The sequence below is a fragment of the Sinocyclocheilus rhinocerous genome, unplaced genomic scaffold (assembly GCF_001515625.1).
Source record: "Sinocyclocheilus rhinocerous isolate Xijiao unplaced genomic scaffold, SAMN03320098_v1.1 scaffold252, whole genome shotgun sequence".
Taxonomy (NCBI): domain Eukaryota; kingdom Metazoa; phylum Chordata; class Actinopteri; order Cypriniformes; family Cyprinidae; genus Sinocyclocheilus; species Sinocyclocheilus rhinocerous.
The window spans coordinates 624,655-645,656 of NW_015625591.1; the positions used below are offsets into that span (position 1 = coordinate 624,655).

Consider the following 21,002-nt stretch of genomic DNA (forward strand, 5'->3'; position numbering starts at 1 on the left):
ATTATTGAGAAGTGAGAACTTTAGAGTGTGTATATGAACAATTAACCTATGACTGTTAATTATAAATCGATAACCATTAACATGGCTGAATGTGATTAAAAAAATTTTTTTTTTACATTATACTGTACATTTTATCTCATAGTACGTATCAAAAAAGACCTATGTACGTTTGTATGTGTATTATCATGGCATGGCTTTATGTGTTGGATGTTATGAGGCTTCACAAGAGCCACCTTGTGGTCAAACTCAGGATAGCATAAAGTATAGCATCAACCGCTACAGAAAATTTAAATTAGCCTGCAAACATTTTAAAAAGTAAAACATATTTACAACATATCTATCCTGCATCCCAACTACCATTTTTATACATTAAACTGTTTTTCAACGGGGTCGATTTGGTGATTTTTTATGTGGCCCATTCACAAGGTTGTTGGAACACTTTAAAAGAGAGAGAGTAGCATGAATGATATTATCCTTTATGCTAAATAGTTCTGAACTGTGATTCAAGTTTAATTGATCAGTAAACAATCATTAAAAATGTCTTTAAAAACCATGTCCACTTTAATTTCTGAGGAACTTGTATGTTTTCATATAGACATTGGACACAAAAATGTTTATCTTGACTTTCTAAATATTAAATACAACAGTACAGATCAAATCTTAGAGTCAACAGCTCAGCTGTGCAAAGTAAAGTAAATAGAAGTACATTTTAACTTTGAGCAAAATTATCTTTTTTTAAAGGTCCCTTTTAAAACTGAAAGGAAAATACATCTGTTAAAAACTCAAAACCACATTTTTGTTATTGATGTTTTGCTTAGCTTAAATATTTGCAGTGGCTCTGTCTTCAGCCTGAACGCTAATGATTTATTCCATATCAGCTATAACAACCAAGATTTAGAGCTGTACAGTAAACCATCAGGAGAAACTCTCCTCTCCACATGTTTGCAGCATTTTATATTTTTAGCTTAAAAAAGGATGTACAAGATGCTTCAGCCCGCTCTCATGGCAGATACAAGGAAATCATTTGAACATACAACAGCCTGAACTGTTACCATTAGGCATAACTAAATCTGAGAATGGCTGTGTAAAGGAAAGGACTATAGCGTTTCTTTTAACAATCTGTATTCTGAATAAGATTTTAAGACACCCTTTATACACCTAGCAGCTACTGCTGAAAGAGAGGGGTATATGGATATGGTGAGACTAAAAGATGCATTGTATTTTTGGTGTTACTGTTAAAAATAAAAGCATTCAAATACAGTCTGGCATATTCAAACATTGAATCTTGACCCCAGAAAAAATATCCCTTTGTAGGAATATCAAGATGTTTTATAGAAATAAACAACCCTTTAGCCATAAAACAACATCATAAAATTTTCATAAAGACCGGAAAAAAGGGAAACCGTTTTCATAGCTCAACTGAAAACCTTATAGACAGTAATGATATGGTCTATATTCATGAAATTAAGACAACAAACACAGTGTTCCTCACTGATAGATAAGATTAAGGAGCATGTTAATGTTAACGTTTGTGCGTGCGTGTGTTGTGTCCTCAGGGAGCTCTCCGGTCTCTCTTGGAGAGGAGGTAGCACTGGATGGTGCGCAGACGATCTTTGGCTGGCCCAAATTCAGGCTGGAGTTTTAGAGTCGATTCATACCAATGCATGGCCTTCTCAAACTCCTCCTATGAAGACATATTAAGTAAAAACAGTCATCACTTAACGTCAATAAAATCCTTCAGAAGACTATGAGTGTCTCAGAAAAATCACTTACCATAGCTATATAAACGTTTGCCAGAGTAAAATGGTTAACCACAAAGTGAGGAGCAATTTCCACTGCCATGCGTGCCACAGTCAGGGCGTCCTCCCACAGCCTCGCATTTTGGAAGATGTTGGCAAGGCTGATGAGAGGCACATCCTAACAGAACAGAAACAAATATTTATATCATGCAGTAAGGTTTGCGTCTGTACAAGCCAACCAACGGAGAAGAACTGTAATAGGGGAATGAGCAGAACCTTCATATGGTGAGGAGCGTAGTTCAGAGCCTGGCGGAGGCAGTCGATGGCTCGCTTTCCCTGACCTTTCACCCTCCAGTACAATGCTGCCATGCTGGACAGAACCCAGGATGTCTGATTCTAATGGACATCAAATCACCCAGATCATGAAATGTAACAAAATCTATTACTCTTTTTCACCGACACATTTTCCATAGAGTTGTTCTCAGCTAGAAATACAAAAACAGTCATAAATTATGTTTACACACAGTTATAATCAAGCAGTTTGGGTTTTTGCGTAGTAGAGCTACAGTCCTCTCTGTCGGTCCTGGTATCCACCTTATTTTGCAACACGGAAGCAAGCTATTTTCTTTGAATGTGCAAAACTTCCAATTCATTAGCTGCTAGAGGTAAATAAATACAAAGGGCAGTGAACTGTAAAACTGTTTGTGCTACAAATCAGTATGTTTATTATTCAGATAATGAATTAATATGATAAATACAGCATAATGGACAGTTTTTATACTGGTAAAATAACTGGAAGCAAATCACACAGAAGCCTCGCACATTCAAGTTAAATATGACCACACCCACACTTAAGTTAAAAATAAGGTGGATGCAATTTTAATCAAATTTAGTTGATATAACTTTAGTCCGATTAACATGACGGATAAAGCCAATCACATTATCTACAACACCTTTTAAAAGTTTGGGGTCAGTAAGTACTTTTTTTTTTTTTTTTTGGAAAGAGATAAAAAAAAAATTTATTCTGCACGGATACATTAAACTGATCAAAAGAGACAGTAAAGACATTTATGATATTATTATAAGATCATTTCAAGTAAGTGCTGTTCTTTTGAATTTTATATTTATCAAAGAATCCTGAAGAAAGTATCATGGTTTGCACAAAAATATTAAGCAGCACAACTGTTTTCAACATTGCTAATAATCAACACAGAGCACCAAATCATCATTTTAGAATGATTTCTGAATGATCATGTGACACTGAAGACTGGAATTAATGGCTGCTGAAAATGCAGCTTTGCCACAACAGGAATAATTACATTTTAAAATATATTAAATTTGATTTTTTTTTGTGACATTTCACAATAATACTTTTTCTACTATATTTTTTAAACAAATAAATGCAAACTTGATGAGCATAAAAACATTACAAAATCTTACCAACCCCAAACTTTTAAAGAGCAATGCAGGTCTGACTTTGATAAAACCAGACTGTTACAATTTAATTCAGACTAAAGCATTTACATGACATTTTGAAAAGACAAATTGCTTTAAATAATTTACATGACACTATAAAAATACAAACTGCTTTCACCCAACTGAAGGCAACTTTTAAAGTGCATGTGACTGCACTAGTAGTCACAACAGACAACACTCACCTTTTCCAGCACCTTAGCAATACGTGTTCCCACTTGTTCAAAAGACTGCGAGGGAAATGTATCTTTTCCCAGATTCTGCAACACCTGTGACAGAAGAGTGAGTGTGAGATGAGACAAAACAGCCATTCACAAACATCAGAACTTCTGAGATCAGCAGAATCATCACAGCTGTAAACGGGTGATATAAAAAGCACCTCTCTGAGCTGACTCTCCCCAGTATAGTGAATGCCTCCGCGGTTGGCCACTCCACTCAGATGGTCCAGTGTGTGCATACTGGCAGGGAGAATGGCATTGCACACCGGCTCCACTGCTGGCTCCTGAAGCGGAGTGGCAAAGTCTATATGCTCTGTGATACTGTGAGGAGTTCAGAATCATACGTTAGTGGAAAAGAGCCCACTATGAAAGCATTCCAACAGAATGACTCTAAGAATGATATCCTACTCTATGTTCTTGGCAGACACAGCCAGCCAGGTACTAGCCACAGTTGTGAGGTCCACACGACGAGTGCGCTGACATTCCTCTGGACCGGGCCAACCCAGACTGCTGTAGTCCTTCCATCTCTCTAAAAACACAAAATGTTTTTTTTTGATGACAAATGACATTTTTTTTTATGATGTCATGATGCCTTTTGCAGCTACAGTACTAGTAGAATCATCTCTGTGTCAGTGTCGTTATTGTTAACAAAATATTACAATCATTTTTGTTAACTGAAATAAAATAAAACTTAAAATGTTGTCTGAAATAAACTGAAATGAAGTTAAGCTGAACTAAAATGACTAAAAATAAAACTGAAAATAAAAATTATAAATAAAACTGGAAATGAAAAGAAGTTAAACAGAAATATATTTAAACTGCTAATTTTACCAAAACTAAAATATTTACTAAAAAATATGAATATAAAACTTTGAATATAAAAATAAAAGTTAAAATATTTAAAATACTATCAAATACTATAACTGTAAAAACAATACTAAATAACACTGCTCTGTGTTGAAAAGCATGTCCTGTAGGAAGTCAGTTCATTCTCAGCACCTGAGGGTCCAGGTGAGGGGATTGTGGGCCCACTGATCTCAAGGATGGAGTTACTTGCTGTTGGTTCACCTTGACGAACATCTCCTTCTCCCACCCAGCCCTCCGAGGTATCCATTTTTGGCTTTTTTACACGTTTCACCTGGAACGTTATCTGAAGAAATTAAGAGAATGGGAAAGTTTAAATTCTCCTTGATTACAAATACAAAATGTTCTTAAATATTTCAACAGAGAGACGTACCCATTCAGCTGCCTCATCATCCTCACAGTTGCCGAAGCAGGGTCCTCCCCCTCTCGCCCCCATTACCCTGTCGTTTTTCAGCACGCGGATGCCCCGTAGGTCCCCTGTCTTCCCGTTCATGTCCAGAGCCCCCTCAAATGCTCCTATAAGCTCTTCCCTCAGACGCCAGTCCTGCTCCTCTTCCTCCACCCCATCATTCTTTTGCTCTCGGCCCCTGTCCTGACCACTCGCCTCCCCTGAACCGTTGCTGTCCACCAGCACCTCTGCAGAAGACGAGAGAGTAACAGGAGAAAAGGTCAAGAGGAAAGCTGTGAGAGTGCTGCTTGTTTAGAAGCACAATGTATTAAGTCCTTGTTCAGAAGATTTAATTAATTCAATTGCATGTACATTGACATCAGCAATCTGACAATGGCTGTTTGTAAAAAAAATAAAATACTACTGTACTGCATGTATTCTGCCAGCTATTGTTTAAAAAAAGCAAGTGAAACAACATGAAATATGAAACAGTACAAAATATGCAACCATAAATCTTTAAAATAGTACTGTGCTATATTGCTATATCACATGACCTCACTACACTGTATGTTTAATTTAGCAAGGACAGAACAGTACCATCTCAGAGCCTTTTTTTTCACATTTTTAATTTAAATCTTGAGTAAAAAATGTCTTAACAAGGGCTGTCAAATTTAACATGTAAAGGCTTACAATTAATATATGTTTAAGCTCATAAAGCATGGGGAAAGTGACCGTATTAATAAATGATTCACATGAAACATGAAATACAATCTGTTGGGTTTTTGTATGAAAATTGCAATTACATATTTCAATTTATTGATAGGAAATATAGGTAAAGTTAAGTTCTAGTAGTCAGATCAAATAATCAAAAAGAGTTGATGAAGAGATAAAATTCACAGATTTTGTATGCGTAGTATTGCAGTATACTTTCCTTTACAGAGAGACCCTAAGACCCTGGTTACATTTACATTTCGAAGTGGGTGAAATACACACATTTTTAATAGGAATCCACACAATTGTGAATTTCACATGAGAGCAAAAGATTTCCACATGCAGATTTCGCAGCAAGTTCAAATTTGTTGTGCGATTTTACCACATTTGCCAACAGAAAGCTACTTGGTATAAAAGTGAATTCTGTGAGAGATGTGCTTCATACATCGCTACAATATTGACACATTTTTAATTTAAATCTTGAGTAAAAAATGTCTTAACAAGGGCTGTCAAATTTAACATGTAAAGGCTTACAATTAAATAAATATGTTTAAGTCCATAAAGCATGGGGAAAGTGACTGTATTAATAAATAATTAAACTGAGTTTCTTGTTCGCATGTCCTATGTGTTTTGTTGCAGTTTAAGGAATGTACATACAGATTTCATTGTCACTAATGGAATAAACATTTGCGTCAATAAGCATGTGAACTCACTTAAATTGTTATGCTAATAATAGAATTATTATTTTTTATTAATACACATTATAAAATGCAAAACAGCAGCATTTTTGCTAGGGGTCTCAGACTGTTGAACTGTATCTTATGTGAACATCAAACACAGAGAAAGAAGCCCCCATAAGCTTCATCATTAATCTTACTCTCAAAGAGGAGAGAGTCTTCTAAAGCAGACACAGGCATGGCATCAGTGTCCCAGGGCTCCTGCCTGCTGCTGCTGGCCGTGTCCCATTCCTCCAGCTCTGTGTCTTCCTCTGCCTCACAGCCAGAGCCAGCTACACACACACATACACACAAACAGAATTTAGCTCACATGTTGCTTAACTTACATTTTTCAAATCAATATAACTGCATTATAATTATAACTGAAAGAAGAAAGTAGAAACACAAGCTACTTGGGAGACATATTCCCCATTCGGATTGTTGTATAAATGAGTAGTGTTAGTTCAAAAGGGGATTGCCATATTAATCCCAAAATCAATAGCTCAAGAGTTCCCGCAAACGAGAAGAGGACAATGAGTTCATTTTTGTCTGCAGAGCGCAGCGGCATCTAAATGGTGAGAATCAGGGCCCGACGAAATATGGCCAGAGCACCAGTCAGGTTTCCCTGAGAGAGGTGAACGTTGACCAGGCTTAACAGGGTGTGAGGCTGGTGTGAAAAGAGAGAGAGAGAAAAATACAGTTATGTCACATAATAAAGTTTTCTGTTTTGATTAAAAGAATAGCTAACCCAAAATTGAAATGTTACGTTTTGAGGTCATTCAAGATTAAGATAAGCTTGTATTGGAAAAGATCGTAGAAATATAGCATTACATCACTTGCTCATCAATAGATCCTTTGCAGTGAATGGGTGCCGTCAGAATGAGAGTTCAAACAGCTGATTTACAAGTTATCAATACAAATCCAGTCCATCAATTTACATCTTGTAAAGTGAAAAGCTGCATTTTTTAAATAAACAAATCCATCAGGATTGTTGTATAAATGAGTAGTGTTAGTTCAAAAGGGGATTGCCATATTAATCCCAAAATCAATAGCTCAAGAGTTCCCGCAAACGAGAAGAGGACAATGAGTTCATTTTTGTCTGCAGAGCGCAGCGGCATCTAAATAAAGCCTGTGCTATTTTCAGTGCCCTGAATTATTGAGGACACGATTTCGCTATTTCAAAGTCTCTCTCACTCAGAAGAGTGCCAGGGGAGAGAGAGCTGAGCTAGAGAAAGGAAGCAGTGCAGGATGCTGAGGAGAAGAGAAAAGGGGAGCAGGAGAGAGAATGGAACAAACCCAGAATAGAAGATGCAACGGTAAAGAGTCTAAAATTGGCTCAAGTTATCAATACAAATCCAGTCCATCAATTTACATCTTGTAAAGTGAAAAGCTGCATTTTTTAAATAAACAAATCCATCAAGGCATTTTAACTTTAAACCATCTCTTCTAGCCGAAATGTCCAATGAGTTTATAATCCATAATAATGCTTCATTCAGTAAATCCATCCCCTGTTGTCCACTCACATCAAAATCCACTGACATATTTGTTTAGAACTGTTTTACATTTTTTTCACTTGTAAACAGCACTTGATCTGTGCATATTTTTCTCCTGACTCAGACGAGATGACTTTTTCACTGGAGAACGCAATATTATGGATTATGGACTCTAAAGTTTGAAGTGACCGTCTTAATGATGGACTTGTTTATCACAAACATGCAGTTTTTATCTTCACAAGATATTAATAGATGGACAGGAGTCATGTGGATTACTTGAGGATTATTGTGATGTTTTTATCATCTGTTTGAACTCTCATTCTGACGGCACCCATTCACTGCAGAGGATCCATTGGTAAGCAAGTGATAGCAAGAAACAAACTTTACTACATTTTGGATGACCTGAGGGCACATTTTCAGCAAATTTTCATTTTTGGATGATATAATACTTTGGGCTATCAATTTAACCTGCGATCGAAAGTGCAATCGAAAGTGCGATCGATTCCAAAGAATATGATGTGAAAAAATTTATATATGTATATATTATATATATATGTATATATAATTGAAGAACCTGAGAAAATCATGTTTGTTTTTGCAAGTCTGCAGTAAGCTGACAGTAAGCTCGCCACATTTACAGTAAAGCAGCTGCACAATTGCCAAAAGGAGTAAAGCCCAAGATATACTTCAGTTTCTAAGCATATTTTAGAGTGTGACATGAAATATATGAAAGCGCACGGTCAGATTTTTCTAACCAATCAAACCGTGTACTTTTTTGCACAATATTTTTGCATTGATTAGATTGGCCACAAGGTGGCATTACTATCCCAGGCCATTGTTTCAGTCAAAAAAGATGAGATGGATGAGATGGAACAACACCCACACTTACTGGAGATGGCAACAACAATAGATGCCCACGTTGACAAGTGCTTGTCTTTAAGAGAGATCCACAACTCTGGTTTAAAAGAGTACAAAGACACTTTCTATTGCTTCTAACTTTTAGAAAGAAATAAAGCAGCCACGGACAAGAGTAACATTTCTAGTGTGCATGTGTTTACTTGCACACTATCAAACGGAGTACACTTTGAAAGGCTTGTGTTCGGCTGTATGCATACATTAAGTGTTTGCACCAAAACTAAAGTATACTTTTGACTTAAAGAGACATTAACACAACTCATTCTAGAGTTTAAAAAACATGTTCTGAACAACATGGAACTAAAACAAAGTGCTCATGGTATGTGATAGTAAAAAAAAAAAAAAAAAAGTCAGATGCACCAGTCAAAAATGTCTATCTGCGTGTGTACTGTGATGCAAGTGTAAATATGGGACACAGTGTGTGAACAGTCACTAAATCTAACTTAGCAAATGTGTCTAACTTGACTGAACTGATTGCTACAGACTGTAGGCCAATAACAGAGTTATAGTCAATGATATAAACATCATGTAATTAATGTGACCAGCTATTTTAACTAGTTAGCACCATTGTATGTTTGACATTTAAATTCTTCTACAGCATCAGAGGAATATTTCCATGAGTGTCCATGTGAGTGGCATGTCATGTGTTATGTGTTATGTGTAACTTAAAGGGTAAACTGGGTGGTCTGCACTGAAAAAAGGTGGGGTGTTCAACAGTCTGCATTATAGGTCAGTGTCAGTGCATACCTCTGAGAGGTTGATCTGCAGGGCCTGTTGCAGCAGCTCATGGGCCTCGTCATGCAGGCCGTAGTGCAGCAGCAGGTTGGCAGTGTTGACCAGAGGCATGTCTCTGTGCTGAGGAGGGGCAGAATGGAGCGCCTGACGCAGACACGCCAAAGCTTCTGTGCCATTTCCTTTAGCACGCCAGAAAAGACCTGCTTCATTCTGCATCATCCACCGTGGCCCACTCATCTGAGAGAAAGAGACTTCCCATTTGATCTTCTTTAAAGCTTTTGTTTTTACTATCACAATCCTAGTTTTATATAAAAATGTTTCAAGCAGACAATCTGACAACAAATTATGAGCAGCTAACAATTTCCCAAACAAAAATTAAACATCTGTCACTTTTTTTTTTACTCACCCTCATTAAGTTGCAATATCTTTTCAGAGAAACACATACACAAAAATCATTTCTAAAGAATCTTCACATAGAAATGATTGTCATGACAGTGACCATGTGCTATTTAGATCCTAAAAGGCCAAATCAGCACTATAAAAGCACCATTGCACCGACCTGCACCATCTACACCACCACTGTTTGGGCCAACATTTTATTTTTATGGAAAGAAATTAATATTTTTATGCAGCAAAGACGCATTAAACTGATCAAAAGTGCCAGTAAAAACTTTTACACTGTTACAAAAGATTTCTATTTCTACTTTCTAAAAAAAAAAAAAAAAACCTTCCACAAGAGTGGAGTAATGGCTGCTGATTTCAGCTTTGACGTCACATGAATATGTGTATGATTTGAAAGCCACTCTTTGTGCTGCAGCAGAGATAATGATTATCAGTGAATAATGTCCTACATTTGGGTCTATTTCTTACACAAAACTATCATATGGCTTCAGAACACTTTATATTATTTGAACTATAGCACACAAGTCATTATGACTACTTTTATAGTGCATTTATAGTGCTTTTTTGTCCTTTTCTGAGCTTAACAGTCAATAGTCACTATGAACTATCGTTGTATAGAAAAAAATATATTTATTCTTAAAAAATATATATACTTAAAAATGTATATAAACTAGGGCTGAAACGATTAGTCGACATTATCGGCAACATCAACAATAAAAGATTGTCGACAAATATATTTGTTGTCGAGTAGTCCAGTGTTTCCCAACCTTTCTTTAGTCGCGGCACCCTTTGGAAATTTTAACAAATTTGTGGCACCCTACAAAATTAATTTTGTCACAATATTTGAATTTCTAACTTCGATATGATACTTTGAAAAGTATAGATATTCGGTACAGCATCGGTTGGGAAACACTGGAGTAGTCATTTGATTTCATGTGACCTAATGAAAGCAGCCTGTAGTAATGTGGTTTGACCAGTGTGGCGCTGTAGCGCAAGACTGTAATTCAGCTCTCCTGATGCAATTCAAGAGAAGACAGCGCTTCAGAGCAAACGCAGCCGAACCTGAAGCTGTTGGGCGGCGTTTGGATGAATATGTACGTAAATGCTGCGCGCTTTCCTCTAGAATCTAGATAATAAAATAAACACAACAAAAACTGACCGCGGTGGGAAAGCAGCAGTTAAGAAAGCATCTGATTACAGCGATGTGGATGTTTGTACGAGCTCTGAAGTTCGGCACTCCAGTAAAGTCCAGTCATGTCACGTTTATTTATATAGTAGTTTATGCAATAGATAGCCTTAAATCAAGCAGCTTTACAGTATTAAACATGAAAAACCAGTCTCCTGATGCAATTCAAGAGAAGACAGCGCTTCAGAGCAAACGCAGCCGAACCTGAAGCTGTTGGGCGGCGTTTGGATGAATATGTACGTAAATGCTGCGCGCTTTCCTCTAGAATCTAGATAATAAAATAAACACAACAAAAACTGACCGCGGTGGGAAAGCAGCAGTTAAGAAAGCATCTGATTACAGCGATGTGGATGTTTGTACGAGCTCTGAAGTTCGGCACTCCAGTAAAGTCCAGTCATGTCACGTTTATTTATATAGTAGTTTATGCAATAGATAGCCGCGTCTCATCACTCACCTTTATTTTGTTTCTTATCCACGACTTACAGAAGGAGATGTTAGGCAGAATGATGCCATTCAGTTACTTTTTCATTTAGCTAATTAAATGGTGAATGAGAGAGTTTATCTGTCATCTCATTTTGTGTGGCAAATATATTCATTAGTATAAATTAATTGTATAATTGTAATTACATAATATGACTTTCAAAAGCTGAAGTGCTTACCTTTATTTATTTGTTAGAATATATAGCTCAATATTTTAACTAACTGCAAAAGCTGAATAATCAATCAAAGTCTACTTATTAATCAGTGAAATAATCGACGATTAGTCGTTCTAATAATCGTTAGATTAACCGATCATCAAAATAATCGTTTGTTGCAGCCCTATTATAAACAGTATATGGGTGTGGAATGGCATAAGAGTATTTCTAATACTTTTACATACAAATTTGATTCATCAGTTCCATCTGTATTTTCCACTTCTTCATATTTCCACAAGACTAACACTATCCATTCTTACATAATTAGTCAAGTTTTTAATCAGCTGACTCAATTTTTAGAATCTTGCCAATTAAAATCTTCAATTTGCAATTCACATAATTTGGTCCTCAATTATCTACAAAGAGCAAACAGTGCAATTGTTAATGTACTCAACATGAGCCACATTATTCTTTTACCTTGTCCAGCGCCTGAGCAATCAGTGCTCCAGTTTGCTCCAAACTCCTCCCACCACTGCGCTTCAGCAACACCTGCATAAAACACACACACACACACAGAATGACTCACCCGAGAAAACACAACACTCCCACATACTAAATAGCTCTCTCTGCTTCATCTACCTGCACAAATAGCATAGGTAGGCTAAGGGTGTGGTACAGAACTCCTTCAGACTGACAATATTGAGTAAGCTAGCTCATACCTCTGCAGCATGTGGGTCAAGCAGCTCCTTCTCTAATGCCCAGGCCAGAGATTCCAATGGGTCTCTAGCGGTGACAAGATTCTTTAAGCTGCAATCCGGCATCTTTGATGATGGTGGAGGACTTTTGCTCTCCAAGAGAATATTCAGAGCCCTGGTAACATGACAAAAATAACAAGCATACATGTTATATGTAGAAGGGTTGAGCAACGGTACGATAAGTCTGTGAGTCTGTGACTGTAAACTGTATGTAACATAAATGTGCATGTCACAGTGCCACATGTCTTACTTAAAGTTGTGGGACTCAGGGGGCAGGTAATAGGTGGGAAGTAGGTGCACAGGGGGAATTGTGGGAAATCGTTGTGCACAGTCTGACCTCCTGGGCCACAGTACCGTATGACTTTCCTGTTCACATACAACAAACAGAATGTGACTTCTAGTGCAAATATGCAGGATAATATAGATAATACAGAAATGATCCATTTCTGTGGCAAAACTATTAATGTCAAAATGAATCTGTGTAATTTGAGTAATCAATAGACAAAACCACAATAAAACAAGTAAAAGTTGTTATGCAAATGCCTTATTGATAAAATGTTAGTGCATTTATCATATTTAGCAGGAAATTAGACATTAGTTATCTAACTCCATGCTAGCTACATGTTATTTTAATCATATTATTTTTAAGATTATGCTTGCATGATTTTTCGAAATTATTAAACAGAAATATTCCAAGTTGGGCTACATTTTATGTCTAAACCTTCCACCATTTTGAGTGTTTTCATTGCAATGGTCAGGTGGTATAAGTCAGAACACTTGTATAATTCAAAACGTTTTAATAACGAGTTCGACTAGGATATGAACATGTTTTTAAAAGTCAGAATCCCATAATTATGATCATTCGAACATGGCATGAACACAAGTTTACATTGTGTTCTAACATATATAAAAAAACATGCCATATGCAGGTAAAAATATGCCACAAAATAAATACAGGCCATAAATATGCCAATAATTAGTCCAACATGGAATCTGTGCCCGCTGAACTTCACAAGGGGAATCATTCAACCATCATTCACAAAGTTCAACACAACTCCTTCTTATGCATTTGTGTTAATTTAAAATGTAGGCTAACTCGGTTGTTTACAGCTAACAATAAGAAAAAAAAATTAACCACACTCTTACATCAGTGGAGGTTGTCTCCTTGTCCCAGTGGACTGCAGGTTCCCGTCCTAAGGACATGGTGTAGGACTGCTGAGGACTGTGACTCTCATTCACACTCAACTCGGACACCAGAGCAACACTGCTGGCTATTGACACTTCCTCACCAAACTACAAGCAAATACACATGCACGCACACACACACGTCAGAAAAAGAGGAGATTGATTGACACTTAAGAAATCTAGCAAAGAGGAGTGCTGTTATACTGAATATCAACAACATTATCGTGTGTAAAGTAATGTTTTCATACAACCGGTTTATAAACAAGTTAGTTTCAACTACTCGGTTAATTAGTTTAATTTTTCTCCGCCTACAAAAATAATTTTGCAAGCAGTCAAAGTAGGGTAAAGTGACACGTGGGCACAAACATTAATATGTTCCACTGCTGTTACACAAAACACTCATGAAACACTGCTTGTCCACTGAAATTCATGAACCGGCATTAATACAGACCAGTGATTCTCTCAACCAGAGGGCCAGGGTCCACTAACCTGAGGGCCTCTGAAAACTTCTGAGGGGCCCTCAAGGATTCAAGCATTAAAATAAGCTACAACAACTAAAAATCAAGATATTTCTTATTCTAATTCACACATTTTAAGTGTTTTTTTTTTCTAGTCAAGCAGAAGTCATGTAAAGTAATACATTCTTGAAACTCCATAAGCATTTAAATAATGTATATACTTTTTTCAAGTTGTGTAGAAATCAAGTAAAAAGTATTTTTTATTCTAAACTGCTTCAATATTTAGTCTCATTATTAACACACAGAAAGCAAAATAATTCAAACAGTGTGTTTGCAGTTTCACCTGAATGTAGTGGACATTTTCAAACAGTTCTCCACGGTGATACCGCACAGGCAAGTCAAACGGGCAGTGCAGGGTGAACTTCTGTTGGCCTATATGACACATCTGGTGATTTCCTAAAACACACCATTGAAGTCCTGTTATACACATTCATATGTACAACAGTGAAAGCGAACAAACATGGCGCCAACAAGATATGGCAGGCTTGCGAAACTTTATCCAGTATATTGCCCAATATTATTTTTTTAGGACCTTGAGTTTGTGGGTCTATGTTAAAGAAACTGTATGACTGGAGTTGAAAGGTAAAACAAGCAGTCTAACCGAGTTGAGCTTCTTTAGCCATCTGGGTCTCGTGGATGATATTTCGCAGGATCTGCTCCTCCTGAATGAGCCTGTGCTTGTCCAGCATCTCCTGCTGTCGCAGATAATGATCATGCTGCTTCTGGTACTCCTTCAGTTCATTCAGGGTGCGCTGCAAAGACCTGGACAAAGAGTGAGGGAGGATGCATGTTGATTTCGCACCTTGCACTATGCTTTTTTTGAGCACAAACTCAAAGATTAATTTGTGTCTTCTTCCTTATCATCAACAGAACAACTGCAAGATATTTATCATCACAAATGCTTAAGCCTGAATGTTACAACTAGAGAGCTATTTTGCTTGGAATTTGTTTATCTGGTGTAACTACCAAAATATTGTTAACATTTTGTGTCAGTGTTTACACAATATCACAAAATATACATGTACAATAGCACTTCACTTTGCGTTTACCACATGAAGTGTGGTTCTTAGTTTGTAAGTCGACTTTCACATGAAACAAATCAAACTTTAGGTGCAATCAAACCTCTAGTGTAAAAACAACATCCTTTAATTTAATATAACATTTTTGTGGTTCTCTTTTTTGTCCAAAAAAATGTCTGCTATAGTCAGAAAATAAATCTCAATAACTTAGGACCCAGGGATAGATAAAACAGAGCTCACTGTATAAAAACACATTTTTAGACTGGCCTTTTAATAACTTATCTATAAGAAGCATATTAATGTACACTGCTGTTCAAATATTTGGGGTCGGTAAGATTTTTTAAAATGTTTTTGAAGTCTCTTCCAAATCATAAAAAGCTGGATTTGATCAAATACACAGTTAAATGATCACTATCGAAGATTATTTTTCTACTTTAATATATTTTAAAATGTATTTTATTCCTGTGATGTCAAAGCTGAACTTTCAGCAGCCATTAATCCAGTTTTCAATACAACATGATCCTTCAGAAATCATTCTAATTGATTTGGTGTTCAAGAAACATTTCTTCTTATTATTATTAATGTTGAAAACAGTTATGCTGCTTAATTTAGTGTGAAAACCACAATAGTGTTTTTTTTCCCCAGGATTTTCAAAGGACAGAAAGTTAGAAAGAACAGTATTTATTTAAAATAGAAATCTTTTGTAACAATAAATGTCTTTACAGTCATGTTTGATCATTTGAATGCATCCTTGCTGAATAAAACATTTCTTTTTGAATAAAATTTCTTTCAAATGATGCTTACATGCATTGCAAAGCCAATGAAATAGCTATTTTTAGTACTCAGTCATTTACTTAAAATGTTTTTGAAGTCTCTTCCAAATCATAAAAAGCTGGATTTGATCAAATACACAGTTAAATGATCACTATCGAAGATTATTTTTCTACTTTAATATATTTTAAAATGTATTTTATTCCTGTGATGTCAAAGCTGAACTTTCAGCAGCCATTAATCCAGTTTTCAATACAACATGATCCTTCAGAAATCATTCTAATTGATTTGGTGTTCAAGAAACATTTCTTATTATTATTATTAATGTTGAAAACAGTTATGCTGCTTAATTTAGTGTGAAAACCACAATAGTGTTTTTTTCCCCAAGATTTTCAAAGGACAGAAAGTTAGAAAGAACAGTATTTATTTAAAATAGAAATCTTTTGTAACAATAAATGTCTTTACAGTCATGTTTGATCATTTGAATGCATCCTTGCTGAATAAAACATTTCTTTTTGAATAAAATTTCTTTCAAATGATGCTTACATGCATTGCAAAGCCAATGAAATAGCTATTTTTAGTACTCAGTCATTTACTTCTACATTTTATTTTAACCAAATATATTTCAATGTGGGAGGCACAATGACACATGCAGTTGAATTGTAGCGTCTTATCTTGATGTATTTTGTTTAATGCATTTTTCTTCTTTCACATAAAATTAGTTTGAGAACAAACTACATAACTGGCAGCCCTCCTATAGTACAATCCTGTTGAAGACCCCTGCAATGATCCATAATGAATTCCTCATCATAAAAAGAGCAAAGGGGAAGTTCTCCGCAGAAATACGCCATCAAAGAAAGAACAAGACCCACTCAATACCAGGAAAAAGGCTACTCCATACTCAAGATGGTTTCTTAATGAGACACAGAGTAATTGCACAGAAAAAGAGAGTCAAAATCACAACAGTCAATGAGAAAACAAATGGTCTGTGCTACCGGTGTTGAGCCTCAAGCCGCTGCTCCAGCTTCTGCTGACAGAGGACGGCATGTTTCCTCCTCGGGGCCTGCTCAAAGCCTGGCTGAGCCTGCAGGGCCTGCTCATAGCACATCACGGAGTGATTATACTCCCCCAACATCTACCAAAGAGACAGGAGGAAGGGAAAGAGATGCAACAAGCAAGTGAGTGTCATTCGATATAAACAAGGAAATCAGATACTAAAGAAAAACTGCCATTTCCTGTCCAGCAGAAAGTGCATGTGCACAGAGGAAGTTCAAAAACATCTTAAAAATGTATTTTCAGAAACCATCCCTCTTCTTCAATGCGCTGCACTCACAGCGTAAATGTTGCCCAGGGTGTAATGGCTGGTTAGGAGATCGGTGGTGAGATCCAGAGCAGCGTGGGTGAGAATGGCGGCGTCAGCCGAGAAGTGTGCTCTGTGAAGTATGTTTGCCATATTGATGAGAGCAACATCTTTGTGCTGCCTGCAATAAGAGAACAAGTACATGCAAATGTATGTAAAACAAGTTGACACAACTTATGCAAGTCTTTGTGCAGGTGATCGAAACACTGATTTCTCTGTAGATATGCTATGCCCACTATCCATCTGCTAATTATATCCATGTGTCATTTCACTTTACCTTGGAGAAAAATGGAGAGCACGGACCACACATTCCACAGCTCGCCTGGGTTCATTCTTCATCCGCCAGTAGAAGGAGGCCAAGTTATAAAGCACCCATGAAGAAGAATTCTTAGAAAGTGAGAAAAAGACAGTTCTTCGTTAATCTTAAGAAATGACATTTCCAGCTGACTTCTGCTTTATCTACAAGCCTTTAAAAACTGAACCATAAAGGAAAACGAAGTTCCCACACATTCCCACTAATAAATCTTAATTCTTTTCCAGTTAATCGTGAGTACACAACTACTTGAATGACATTTTTATGGCAGGTACCGATCCTAGGTATTAATAAATGAAAACAATTATTCTTATTAATATCTTCAATTAGACACAAAAATTATGCTGATACACGGCCAATATCAAAATACTATTTTGTCTAAAGAGATTAAAAAAGAAAAACACAAAATGAATCACTTTAAATGCTACATCACATCATTATAATGTACAGTAAAAAAAATGGATATTAATTTTGAGATTTGCTAAAATGACCTTTAACAGTGTTATTAAGTGATTAGTGTTCTTAAAGATTAACTTTAACTGACCATTAGACGATGGCAAAAGTAATTTAAATGTAAAAATAGGGGAAATGAGCGTGAATTAAATATCTAATATTAGTCAATATTCCCAATATTAACAGAAACTGATATAAATAAAAACTCTAATACAGTCTGTTAAAAAGTATGGTACTGATATATCATGCATCCTTAAAAATTCCTAACATTTACTGTGGTTAGAAGAAGGACTCCGCTTTCTAATCAAAGATGCTCAAAGTAAAGCACTTTATGACTGTGCCATAAAAATGTATTAGCTTTGATTCACAAAGGTGCCTTTGTGACTCAAAGCTAAAAAAGTTTCTTACGTTTCTAATAAAGTTCCCTGTTGTGCATATTGATGCTAATTTGCATCTTATAAAGCACAATAATATTATTTTAGAGGAGAACATAACTACAAAGATTTCCAGTAACTATAAAAAATACCAGACTTTTCCAGGTCTAGAAATCACAACTGCAACATTTCAAGGTTTTCCATGACTGTGAGAACCCAGAACTTTATAAATAAAGCAAATCAACTTACTCTTAGAAGTGCCTCGTGTATCCGATGCCCAACCTCATCCACACTCTGTCCCAGCTTAAGAGACAGGGAGGTAAAGATTGGGTCATCCTTTGAAACCAAGGGTGATGTTAAGTTTACCTTTTCTTGTACACCCTGAGAGGGAAAAACCAATGAGCAAAAAGACAATGAGCCCATGTTCGAGAGACAAGTTGGCATGAAATGAAAATTCACCTTATAGATCTTATTGTAACTAATTCATCTGTGCATGCTTCATTTTTTTTTTTTATGTTTTGACCTCATAATGGTTAACCAAAATGACATAACTGGACCTTCTAGTGAAAACGGCAGACTTCTTTCGTGGCACATGAAGAACTTCTTCAATCATTTAGTCTGCTTAAACCCTGTGCTGCAAGCTCATATTCATTTGGAATAAATATGTTAATGATAGTATCTTTAATGTTTTTGAAAGAAGTATCTTATGTTCATTAAGGCTGCATTTATTTAATAATAAATGTATATAAATCAGCATATGAGAATGATTTCTGAAAGATCATGAAGACTGGCGTAAAGGCTGATGAAAAGTCAGCTTTACCACAGGTATAAATTACATTTAAAATATATTAAAATAGAAAAACAGTATTTTAAACTGTAATAATATTTCACAATATTATTGTTTTACTGTATTTTTGATCAAATAAATGCATGCTTGATGAGCATTAAAGACTTCTTAAAAAACATTAAAAATCTTTTGACCAATAGTGTATGTATGGGTGCAGCTTAAAGCACTCAAAACACTCACCCTGAGGTGCTGAAACGCATGAATGCTATAAGGAAGGTCGAGGATTTTAGCGCAGTCAGGTTTTTCCAGGTCTGGAGGTAGAGGTGACATCTGATCCAAAAAATCCTCTGGACTAGAAAACAACAACAATAAAACCAGAATGGCATATTCTACAATGACAACTGAAATGATCAACACATATAAAAAAACACAGGGAAACATATTTCTTCCATAAGCAAACACCACTTACTTTATGTCTTTGCTCTCCAGGGATATAAAAGTGCCATCATAGAGATCCAAGTCTCCCAGAGGAACTTTAGCTGTGACACAGTCAGCATCTTCTTTATAGTGTCGCTGCTCTAAACCAGTATCCCGGTCCTCGTTCTCTTCGATGTGAATCTTCTGAGCAACTAGTTGCTTCTGCAAAATGTACAATAACTCACTGTCAGACAAGTGTTCAGGGAAGCATACCTTTACCTCTAGAGCTGCCTTCTTCAAGACAAAATTCACTGTAAAAGATTATGTTATGATGAATGTGAGGCATAACATCACCTCTAACTTCTTGAGGTAGTTCACACGAGTCTCCTGTTGCATGAAAAGAACTAAATGGTGGGGATGTTTCAAGTTAAGAGGAGAATCCACCTGGAAACGAGAGGGAGCATGAAAAAGGCTAAATCAATGCGCGCGCACATGCTTTGAGCAAGAGTCACTGCCTGACAGATATCAGGTCAGAGGTTAGAAAACACCAAGAAGCCAAATCAGGCTGATGATTTGGCCAGTAGTATTGAATCACCACACACTAGTGCGCTGTTATATTGTTATACGCAGCAGACAACAGCTGTCAACACATGAGATCGACACACGCATCTGTCTGACAGCTGTATAAAGCAGTGTCAGTGAGGAACAATCCGATTAGAAAGCTACTGCTGAGAACTGTCAATATCTTGTCACAGTATATCAGGTCAGAGGTTAGAAGACACCAAGAAGCCAAATCAGGCTGATGATTTGGCCAGTAGTATTGAATCACCACACACTAGTGCGCTGTTATATCGTTATACGCAGCAGACAACAGCTGTCAACACATGAGATCGACACACGCATCTGTCTGACAGCTGTATAAAGCAGTGTCAGTGAGGAACAATCCGATTAGAAAGCTACTGCTGAGAACTGTCAATATCTTGTCACAGTGGAGTGACTAAACACGACAGTCTCGTACCTGCTGTTGGATTTTGCCGTCCTCAGTCACCACCCAGTGCGTGGTGGCTCGCGCGGGCTCGGCCAGCAATATACAGATAAACATGAACGCCGGTCCTCGGATGGAAGGGCTCCAGAACCGTTTATTAGTGTAATAATTGCCTGTGATCTTGCTCTTGTCATCCGCCATCTTTTTACCGTCTGCCCATTCGACCCTAAAGGTTCGCGTCATTCGCCACAATCTGCTTCCGGGTTACCCGAGTGACCCCGCCTCCCCGCATAACCCAAACATTCGCCACATTGATTTTAATTTCCCAGTTATTACAGAATATATCATCATAACAATAAAATAAATTAATTAAAAAATCACCAATGTTATGCCATTTCAGTAAAACGATTTTGTTTCAAACTAACTTGCTATATGTTAGTCAAGGTCTACTGGTTTAATCTCTTCTTTTTTTTATTCAGAGCAACAACAGTTTATAACATAATTAAAAACCAAGAATAGCAAAAAGTTAATAAAGCCAGATATATAATTACATGTACAACTCATACACGAATCATAAAAGCATTTTAAGA

At 36.6% G+C, this 21,002-nt stretch overlaps 1 pseudogene; it reads right to left on the reverse strand.

Annotated features, from left to right (window-relative positions):
* Positions 1 to 607: 607 nt before the first annotated feature.
* Positions 608 to 20,655, reverse strand: LOC107757597 (tetratricopeptide repeat protein 17-like; annotated as a pseudogene).
* Positions 20,656 to 21,002: the final 347 nt, after the last annotated feature.